The 11,086-nt window shown below is 42.0% G+C and overlaps 1 protein-coding gene across 1 annotated transcript in view; it reads right to left on the reverse strand.

The window, feature by feature from the left end:
• The window catches only part of MYLK (myosin light chain kinase), a 306,953-nt gene extending 295,964 nt beyond the window's left edge, over window positions 1-10,989 (reverse strand). Inside the window, exon 1 of the mRNA XM_026647402.2 lies at window positions 10,752-10,989. The gene's annotated coding sequence lies outside the window, so the exon portion shown is untranslated. The remainder of the gene's footprint in view (window positions 1-10,751) is intronic.
• Window positions 10,990-11,086: the final 97 nt, after the last annotated feature.

Below are 11,086 nucleotides of genomic sequence, written 5' to 3' on the forward strand. Positions count from 1 at the left end.
TGTGAAAGGGGTCACCAATACAAAAGTTTGAGAACCCCTGTTCTAGAGTAGCCAAATCCTGAAACCTACCTTCAGCTTTGCCTAAAGCACTACTCAGGTAAATCTTCCAGTGACTCCAATAAGAGTTTTACCTAAGAAGGTAATAGGACTGAGGCAAAATTGAGTGAGGACTTCTGAATTTGGCCCAACATCAAGACAGACGATACCAAAAAGACACCCTCCTGCTCATTCTTCTCAACTGTCCCCCATTATGATGGACTCCCTTCATCCCACACAAACCTGGTATGGGCCCATCTTTATTAATGTAAATCATATAAGAAACAGCGAATCATGATACAGAAAACTTGCCAGGAGCCTGAGGGACAGAATTAACTGGCATGACTCTCAACCAGGGACCAGATTACACTGTTAAGGCACTGCCCTGAGTAGGGCTCTTGTGGATTTTAAGCACCTTTACTCTTCCTTACACAGATTATGTTATACCAGAATGAACGACAATTGGGATAGATGGGGAGGGCTTTTTTAATTGCCACCCCCCCCCCTTTTTTTTTTTAAATAAAGTATAACAAGTAACTGAAAACCAGCAGTCAATGAGCATTCTGAATCCTGTGGCACATCAACTATATCACCAAATATGGCATAGTAATTTTGAAAGCACCGTCGACCCTTGGAACCAGCCAAACCCCATGCACACAAAAGGCACTTCTTGGCTGAAGAATTAATATGGCACAATGGCACAAATATATTTAATCCAGTCACAGAAGAGATGACGGGGTCAAGACAACTGCTAGTGCAAGAACAGCAGCTTGCTTGCTGGCCTTATCTCTACAGCTCTGAAAGAGCCGACACGCTGCAATGAACTTTAGCAATATTGGGGTCATTCTACAAAAACATGTAGCAGCAAATTGACTGGAAAAGGGATTCAGCGAGAGAGTACTCTGAATGTGCAGTGTAACACTAAGCGCTTAACTGCAATTGGCAAGAGATGAATCTCATTGCTTTCGTTCAGAAGACAACTTGATGTTTGAAACTATAAGCCATAAATTGGGGGAAGGGGGCAGAGTGGATAAAAAAAATCAATGATTTTTTAAATGAACTTTTTTGAGGAAAAACCCCAATCTAAAGATAGTTTTAATTAAGATATTATAGCTCAAAGATATCTCATCGTGGAATAGGGATTATAAATGCTAATTCTATAGTATGAGACAATATAGTCATGTAAAATGTTTAAGAAATGTTTTGAAAATGAGTGCCAATAGTTCATGGATTATAGGGTTCCAGGGGCTTCTGTATAGATTATTTAGGTTAATCTTTCTAGCTACCCAATGGGACTCAGTGCTCAGTCTAGAAGATACCATCAGAGATGCTTAGTTTTGCAGTTCTCAAACTCTGGATTTGGGTCTCCAGAGATAACATGCTTGTTAACAGCAAAAATGGTTTTAAATAAATAAATAATATATAGAGGTGAGAAGTAACAGACCTCAATCCTATTGTCCCTCTGCAAATTTGTGTACACAGAAGCAATCCCTTACCCCTCTCTAAAAGTGCAAAGTTTCAAAAAGTTAAATGAATAGGAGATTGTTGGGGTCAGAATAGATCTGGACAAGAACTCTGGAGATAAATGTGAGAAGGGAGGGACAGGCAGTAGAAACAAAAGTGAAACTGTTTGAGCAGCATATTTCCAGAAGTCTTGAGGTCTTTCTGAGGGCTGGTCCACACTAACCCCCCAGTTCGAACTAAGATACGCAACTTCAGCTACGTTATTCACGTAGCTGAAGTCAAACTATCTTAGTTCAAACTACAAGGTACTTACCGCGGGTCCACACACGGCAGGCAGGCTCCCCCGTCGACTCCGCGTACTCCTCTCGCGGAGCAGGAGTACCGATGTCGACGGCGAGCACTTCCGGGATCGATTTATCGCGTCTAGACACGACGCAATAAATCAATCCCAGAAGATCGATTGCTTACCGCCGAACCCGGAGGTAAGTATAAACGTACCCTGAGTGTAGCCTTCATTGATTTGAGATCTACCAGACCATTCTCTCACTAGAAGAGAAAACCATAATGGCAGCAGACCATAAGAGAGACCCAATTTGGGAATATTTTAATGAAGTTCCTCTACCTGTGGGTAAGACAGGCATGCGTGCAAAATGCAAACAGTGCAACAAAGAATTGCGAGGCCTGGTTGCCCAAATGAAACAACATCATGAGAAGTGTTCCTTCTCAGGAGGAAGCTGTGTTGAAGATGATGAAAGGAACATGTCTGAACATGCAGGATCTTCAGGTTGGTAAACTTTTTTACTTCATACTTCTTTCTTAAGGACTGCCTGTCTTCCTTCTGGACTATTCTTGAATTCTCATGTTTGAGCAAAAAAAAAAAAAAAATATATATATATATAGTTGTTACTCTATGGTACTATCATTTTAGAGGCAGTTGTGATAAAAAATAAATAGCTGAAATAGGCAGGTCTTCCATTTACAATTTCACCTTTAAAGTAGTACTGAGTGTCAGTGAATGCAATGAGTAATACTAAATGAGCAGTATGGTAATAATAATTAAATAACTGCATTGACTTATTTTGTTTAGGAGAATCCATCCTCAACATATAGGATTCTGAAGACTATCCACCTTCAAGATCACCATCATTTTCTGTAGTTTCAGAGTTATCTGCCAATGATAGTGTTTCAGTCACATCACGTATGTCACATAGCCACAGTATATCTCACCTGTAGCAAAAAGAAAAAAAAATCTCCATCATCCAGAAACAACCATAGATAAGTTTGTGATAAGAACCAGCAGATTACAAAAAGAGGTAATTGATGAAAAAATTGCCCGGTTTGTTTATGCAATAAACTCTCCTTTCCGTATGATTGAGAACCCACACGTCATTAACATGGTTCAGTCATTAAGACCAGGATACAGTTCACCCAACAGAGCAGATGTTGCAGGCGAATTGCTGGATAAAGTATATGAAAGAGAACTTGAGCAGTGTGCAAAAGGTCTAGAGGGGGAAATTGTTAACCTGAGTCTTGATGGGTAGAGCAATGTCCACAATGATCCTGTTGTATGTGCTTGTGTGACAACAGAAGAAGGGAATGTCTTCCTACAGAAACAATTGATACATCAGGAAATGCACACACAGCAGAATACTTACAAGAAGTAGCAGTAAAAGCTATAACAAACTGTGAAAAAAAATTCAAATGTCTAGTACACAGCTTGGTCACAGACAATGCTGCAAATATATCCAAGATGAGAAGAAATTATTTAGAAGAGAGTCCCAAGCAAACAACATACGGTTGCAGTGCTCATTTGATGCACCCCCTAGCCAAAGACTTCAGTGTTCCAGAAATAAAGGCTAATGTTGTTGAAACTGCAAAATACTTCCGTAACAACCACTTTGCAGCAGCTGCTCTGAAAAAGGTGTGAGGAACCAAGCTAACTCTCCCACAAGACGTGCGACTGAACTCAGTAGTGGACTGTTTTGAACACTATATCAAGAACTGGCCTAATCTGATGAAAGTTTGTGAACAAAATCGTGAAAAAATAGATGGCACCGTCACAGCCAAAGTTCTCAACATTGGGCTTAAGAGAAATGTTGAACACATGCTGAGTACCCCAAAGCATATTTCTGTAGCCTTGAACAAAATGCAGGGAAATAGCTGTTTTATTGCTGACGCTGTTGAAATGTGGAAGGAACTGAGTGAGATCTTAAAAAGAGAAATATTCAATGACAGAGTTAAATTACAAGCATTAAAAAAACAAATGGGACAAGCACTATCTTCAGCTCATTTTCTTGCAAATATTCTCAATACTCAGTACCAGGGGCAAACCTTAACTGCTGAAGAAGAGGAGTCGGCTATGACATGGACATCCAGCAATCATCCTTCCATAATGCCAACTATAATAAACTTCAGAACTAAGGGTGAACCATTCAAGAAAGATATGTTTGCTGATGATGTTTTAAAGAAAGTCACACCAGTGAACTGGTGGAAGTCACTTAAGCACTTGGATTCAGAGACTGTTGAAGTGATAATCTCACATTTAACAGCAATAGCTTCTTCTGCTGGTGTAGAAAGAATATTTTCTTCCTTTGGACTAATTCGTTCCAAATTGAGAAATGATTTGGGACCTGAAAAAAGGCAGGAAAGCTTGTTTTTCTTTTCCAGATTATGAACAAACAGGAAAATGAAAGTGAAGATGACTGAGTTAGCTGCAGAAGCCAGTATTTTAAGTTTCTCATGTTGACCTGGCTGACAGTCGATTTAATTTGTTTTTGTTTTTTTAAATATTTCATTTAACTATTTTAGTTAAAAACAATTTTAACAAAAACAAACCTGATTTTAAAAAACTTGAATGTTTAACTAAAAACAAAACAAGAATTTTTGAAATAATATTATATGTTTGCTGTTGAAGAAAAAAATCCAGAATACATAACATTGTTGTTTTAGTTAAATAAAACAATTTAAATGACTGTCTGGTGATGTTCTCCTCCTAATACAGCACGGCAAGAAAATCCTCTAAATATTAATGATTAACCTGTTGAATTGGAGATAGTTCACCTCCCAATGACTTCATAAATATCTGCTCCAATTACCTTTGGTAAATGAAATAACCAATCATTCATTTTCTGATATAGCTGTAAAACTAATCTGAAAAGTTTTCAAAATAAATCACTTTAAAAATGTATGGTGTGTACCGTCTAAAAATGAAACCTACATCTCTGAGTTGTGAAGTACATGTATTAAGGTAATAACAACCAACAAGAATTCACTTTTATGTAGAAATACATGATTAAATCGAGTCTTCCTGACAGTGATTTAAATCAAATCCACCCTGGAAGGCGGGGGGGGGGGGGAGAGAAGATTGCACCCTCCAGACTGTATTTCCTGAACTATTAAAGCATAACCAGTACCACCATATGAGAAGTCTGATCCTCTGTGTGCTTATTCTGAAGAATTCCCATGGAAGCCAGTGACAGCTGGTTTTAAGGCCAAAGTTCCCCCAGTTTGGATGTCTAAGCACATGCACCTTAATCCACATTTAGGCAACTGTGATTTTCACAGGTGCAGAGAGCCCCTAATTCCCATTTAAGTCACTTCAGCATCTCAGAAACTCAAGCAACTGCTATGTAGGTATCTAAATACAGATGCAGGTGCCGATCTGTAGGCATTCAAGTTTCAAAATTATGGCCCAAATTTCCATTTCTTTTCCTTGATTCTATTCACAATGAAGCATTGACCAGACACCTTTCAAGATGTTTATTCCTAAACCATTGTTCTGACAGATGGAAGATTCTCGGATACGTGGGGGTTTCAGATGTAAATAATGCACAAAGACGCTTTAATTAAATAAGCAGTCTGCGGGAGAAGCTTCTGTAGACCCTCTTAAAATCTTAAATCCTGCAAGCTGGATGAACAAAAGGTAGATTAGGCTCACATCTTAAATTCCAGTAAACCTGAAAAGCCTCAGTTAATAAATCACTGAGAGAAAGTTTCTCACCGAATCTCCCCCTCTACAGATGTGTAAGCTAAATTTATTCCAGAATTTCAGGGTTTAATTTTCAGGGTTGCAGCTGTCTCCCCTACTGACTTCTAATCTCTGTGAATCAGGCCCTCAATTGTTTATTAAGGGCTTGATTCTACCCTCACTTACATCAATGCAACTCCATCACTGTGAGAGAGAGAGAAATAGCAGTCCCTGAGAATCTCCAGAGGCAGAAATAGTTGATAAATAATTATGAATACAAAACTTTATTAGCCAAAATTTCCACTATTTTAAAAATGGGAGTTTTGCCTGCATCAGAACTGCTGGATTTAGCTCATTAAAAGACAAATGTCTCAATTAGTACCTTATGGCCTGTTTTATGAACAAAGTTATCAATCAGCCTTTCAAGTTTGCAATCAGAAATTAATGTTCAGCAACTCACTAATCAGCCAAGTAACATCTTTAGTCTCATCTTTGATATGGGTTCACAGTTAGTATTTTATTCTATTTGTGGAGGCATTTATGTGCAGATAATTATTATAGACAGGCTTTCTATGTAGTCAACAGTCCCATCCATGACTGCAGAGTCCAGGCCAGGATTTAAGAAGACCCCATAGTGTGACCGCAGGCTGCACACTACAGGTTATGTTTAATTTGTCTGGGAGCTAGGGTATCAAAAGGACGTGAGGCCAGTCTACACTAAAACATTAAGTCAACCCAGTTATGTTGCTCAGCAATGTGAACATTTCACACCCCTAAGCAATGTAGTTAAGCCAGCCTAACCCCCAGTGTAGACAGCTGTAGGTTGATGGAAGAATTCTTCTGTCAACCTAATTACCACCTCTCAGAGGTGGATTAACTACAGTGATGGGAGAACTCTCCTGCCGCTCTAGTAAGTGGCTACCCTGAAGCACTACAGTGGTGCAGAGTTTAAGTGTAGGCATAGCCTAAATCCAGTGGCTTTGGCCTGTACATTCACTACAGTTTACTCCTGTCTCTTCTCTGCTATGAGACATGTCATGTTGTTGTAGCCATGTTGGTCCCAGGATATTAACAAGACAAGGCGAGTGAGGTAGTATCTTTTATTGGACTAACTTTTGTTGGTGAGAGATGACCTTCCGAGTTTACACAGAGCGCTTCTTAGATCTGCTGCGTAAGCTCAAAAGCTCATCTCTCTCACCAACAGAAGTTGGTCCAATAAAAGAGATTACTTCACCCACCTGGCCTCTCTTCTCTACTGTGAGACAACACTAAGGCTCAAACCAAATCCCTGAATCTGAACAACCGCTAACTTGTGGAGCGGAGAGGGGCTCAGAATACAAATGTTGGCCCCAATCTCTCTAATGAGCTGGGCCCAAAACTCTGCATATACCCATCTATATATATTTATTGTATGGCCTGCATCATCCTAGCTCCAAGTGCTTGTTGATCCCATCACTCCCAGCTTGAGTGCGTTGGAACTCTCCCCAAATCCTCAACCCCATTTGCATCTGCAATTAGTTTTAGGAGGGTTCTGAAAGTAATTTGTAACTGTTGATGTATAATCTCTCTAGCACTGCACATTTAGCCTGCATGTCTTGGTTAGGGCTCTCGGTTGGCCTTAAGAGTAGAATCTCTGTCCAAAGGAAGCCCTATAGCTCTTGGTAAGAAAAACAAAACACCACAACCACCACCACAAACAAACCTCCTCCCAAAACAGGGCTAGAACCAATAAAGAGTCATGCGTTAATTTCTGAAATCTATCCTGAGCAAATGGTACACAGTCATGTGTTATTAAGGAATATTTTCACCTTCAGCATTACACAGGCTAGTCAGCGGAATCTTACTAGTCCATCCCCTGCATTTTCTCTTGCATCATATAGTGGGGCAAGTACACATGGGGGAGACACATCAAATGCTTGTAACAGTAGAGTATCAAGTTCCAAACTTCCTTGGCAGCAGACCCTTTGAGATTTCCCTACAAGGCCAATAAAGATTAGGGTGAGGATATTAACCGTAGTGAGCCTCTCACATTTACATAATATCCTAGCTCTGATGTTCTAGTTGCACTGAAAGCAGTAAGCATTATTACAGGAAGCCACACTAGCCCAGCGTGTATCACATCCCCTTGTAGCAAACAGCCTACTACTGGTACTAGTTAATGGTGTTACTCCTATAGCTCAAGTGATAGAGGGCTGAGCTATGGGGATGAATGTTCATACTCCACTGAGGCAGGAGTTCATTATGGAAAGGTTATACTGAGTATTCTACAATAAAACTTAAATGCAGCTAACTAATGCTTTAAAAGTTCTCCCTGTATAGAGATAAGGAGGAAACAGTAAGCATAATATTGGGGTGGATCAAACTGAATATTACTGAAAAATGCCAGGTGATAGAGAATTACTAGTAAATATACTATAGCTTAAGAGAGACAAATATCCTCCCAATTCACATGACACTCCTAGACTTCACCAGTTATTTGTAAGTTTCCTAGCTGTGGGAGGGGAAAAGATCTCAAGCCTGCAAACCAAAGTATGTTTAGCAAATACAGTAATAATCCAACCAGTGAGGAAAACCAGAGGAGGAAAATGTATCTGCAGGCTGGGAATTTATTGAACATATAGGTGCAAAGTCTGCCCCTATCTCCAGGGCCAGAGGGGTCCCAATGGAGGGACCCGCATGGTTCCACCACTAAGGGGCAAAGGACAAATTTTGGGGAGCCACTGCAGAAGGAATATATCTCCTTGCAGGTCACTTAGCCCAACTCAGCAGGGGCTGCTTGCTTGGAATAATTTAGGGGCAGGGTAAAGAGGAACCTAATATAGCATTTATCCTCCAGCCCTTTCCCCTGTAGAGGGCATGTTCTAGGCTCTGGAGCAACTCTGCCACCACTCTTCAGCCTTGGGAGGAGTATTTCTCCCTATGCATCTCCCTGCACCCAGCCACAATACTTGGTCTGGGGACCTGATTTGCACTTCACAGACAAGGAACAGATAGTTTAGAGGGAGAATGTACCCAACTTTGTATCAGAGATCTCCAGACTTTGCTAGTCAATTTCATGCCATTCCATCCAGGAAGTGATGCCAAGCTAATAGCCAGATGTGCGCAGACAGAAGGTGGGAGGATTAAGTGGAAAAGAATTCCAAACTGTGCTACTCTATGGCATGAAGTTAGAGTGCTGAGAAGTAATTTCCCCCTCCTCCCAGCAAGCTAATAATTTTAAGTATCCCACTCCCTCCCACCACTATTTATGCATGGTATCTGAATAAGGTCAATAGAATTTAACCCCTGGTTGAGGCACTCAGGGCTTTGAGCAACACTATAAAAATTACATTAACAGTCCACAATATTACAATAAAAAAATCTTCTTAAAAATTCAAAGAACATAAGTATACATTGGAAGAAACATTTCTATGTATCTGAATGCACACACTTTATATTTTAAAGACCCAAAAGATGTTTGAGTGAAAGTAGTTGCGGTGGTAATTACAACCTAACCCACTGAAATCTGCTCTAGACAAGTCTTTGCCGCTAGCAAACAGAAGACATTTGTGGTTTTTTTAAATTAATAATTGATAAGAGGATACGCTGTACTACCTGTTTTTCAAAATAATGAATTCCTGGTAATCTGGGCTCAGTCCTGCAGTCCTTAATCATGCAGAACTTCATGGGATGCCCTAAAGCTCTTGATAAGAAAACAAAACAAAAAAAACTTCCCCCCAAAAATACAGGGCCAGAACCAATAAAGAGCCATGTGTTAGTTTCTGAGATCTATCCTGAGCAAATGATGCACAACTCCAGCCCACGAAAGCTTATGCTCTAATAAATTTGTTAGTCTCTAAGGTGCCACAAGTACTCCTGTTCTTTTTGCGGATACAGACTAACACGGCTGCTACTCTGAAACTCCTATGAGAGTTTTGCAAGAGACAGGACTTCAGAGATCACACCATTGCTGGAGAGGTCTTAATAATTTTGTGGGAAACCAAGACTCCGGTCTTCCAAGTGCTTAAATACATGCTTCTCTACTTATGCAAGAAGTCCCTGTTGACTTCAGTAGGGCTACACAAGTGTCCAGTTCTTGTGCATCAGTGTTTTGGCATCAGGGTCTGCTGGAGCATGAACTGTATTTTTCTATCACTGGCTGCCGCTTAGTACTAGGGTACATCTCCATGACAGATCCCAGATGGGATAAATCACCCTTGTTCCATTGACTTCAGTGCATTTTTTATTTCAATTGAGCTAGGGTGTTTTACATCAGATGAGGATTTGTCCCTGTGTTTGTCTTCCTCCCTCCCCCACACTTGGCACAAGAGCCTTCTTCCCTGCAGCTCCTGCCATCCGGAACACCTTTCTTCCTCAGCATCTCAAACCTCAGCTGAGCACATCTCTTTATTCCCTCGCGTGAGTGCACCACTTAAACGACACAATAGCAGATTGAGAGAGAAATCAGCTCTGGGCAGCCTTTTGAAATACAGTTACTATGAAAGAAGCTATTCACAAAATCCGACCGTGGCTCTGGGAGGCGTATGGGCTACTTTGTATGAAGCATGAGAATATAAAAATAAATGGCATTGAAGTGTGCGTTGGCCAAGGAGGGGCTCTGACCTTCGCTCGGGAGATTAGTTGCAAAATCCCTGTCCACAAAATCCCAAGCGATGCAAAACAGCTTCAGGCTCTGCAATGTCGCTTCCTGTTGTCTCTCCCCCTCACTGTCACCTCGCGACTGGTTTCCAACCGGCCTCTCACACAGAGCTAGGACTGGGAGAAGGAAGGTTTTCATTCCCTCCCGTCCTCCTCTCTGCTCTAAACCCAGCCAGTGCATTTCACACAGGCTGGTTTCGAGCCCACTCCCACAATCCCTTTATAAAACACTGGGCAAACTGGTTTGCATGGGCAGGGAAATCAAACCATGCAGTACCACGCATGCACATGCGAGAGCTTTCCAAGGCGCTCCGAGCCCACAGCGAGCTCGGGACGGATCTCAGGCTCGGCTTGCTAGCGGCTGAAAGCACACCGAGTTAGCCAGAGAGCTGGGCTCCTTCGCGGGCACCGACCCTGCTGCGGAAGCGGACCCTGTTTGCAAAAGTAATTTCCAATAAGGCCGAGTCTGCAGGCAGAGGAGAATTACCCCCGGCGGAAGGCGGCTCAGACACAACCTGCTCCCTGGCTCGCCGCCCGCGCCGGGCAATTTACAAGGTCTCTCCCCAGCCAGCAATCGGAGCGGGTGGCTCAGAAAGGAGCAGCGGCGAGAGCCGGGGAATGAATGAGCAAAGAGGGAGTTACTCACTGCGCTCTGCCGCGGCTGCTCTGGGGGGAGAGAGACCCGGAGGAAACTTCAGCCAGCTCCCTTCCTCCTCCTGCAGAGTTCCTCAATTGCACCATCCAAGGGGGGTTTTTAAAACTTCCCTGCCCCTCACAACAGCGAGAAACGCGGGGCCAGTTAATGCCTTAGCGTTAGCAGGAGCCTTATTAGGCAATGTGTGCATGGGTTTGGGCTGGGGAAGGCGGGTTTTGTGCACGCGCTGGGAAAAAGTTTCAGAGACAGCCTGCTGCACTTTTGACAACAAACGTTGGTGACCTACAAGGGAGGGGTGAGAGCGGTGTGTGTGCAGTGGAGACGAA

This window comes from Terrapene carolina, unplaced genomic scaffold (assembly GCF_002925995.2).
Source record: "Terrapene carolina triunguis isolate 2854851 unplaced genomic scaffold, T_m_triunguis-2.0 Scaffold62, whole genome shotgun sequence".
Classification (NCBI taxonomy): Eukaryota; Metazoa; Chordata; order Testudines; family Emydidae; genus Terrapene; species Terrapene triunguis.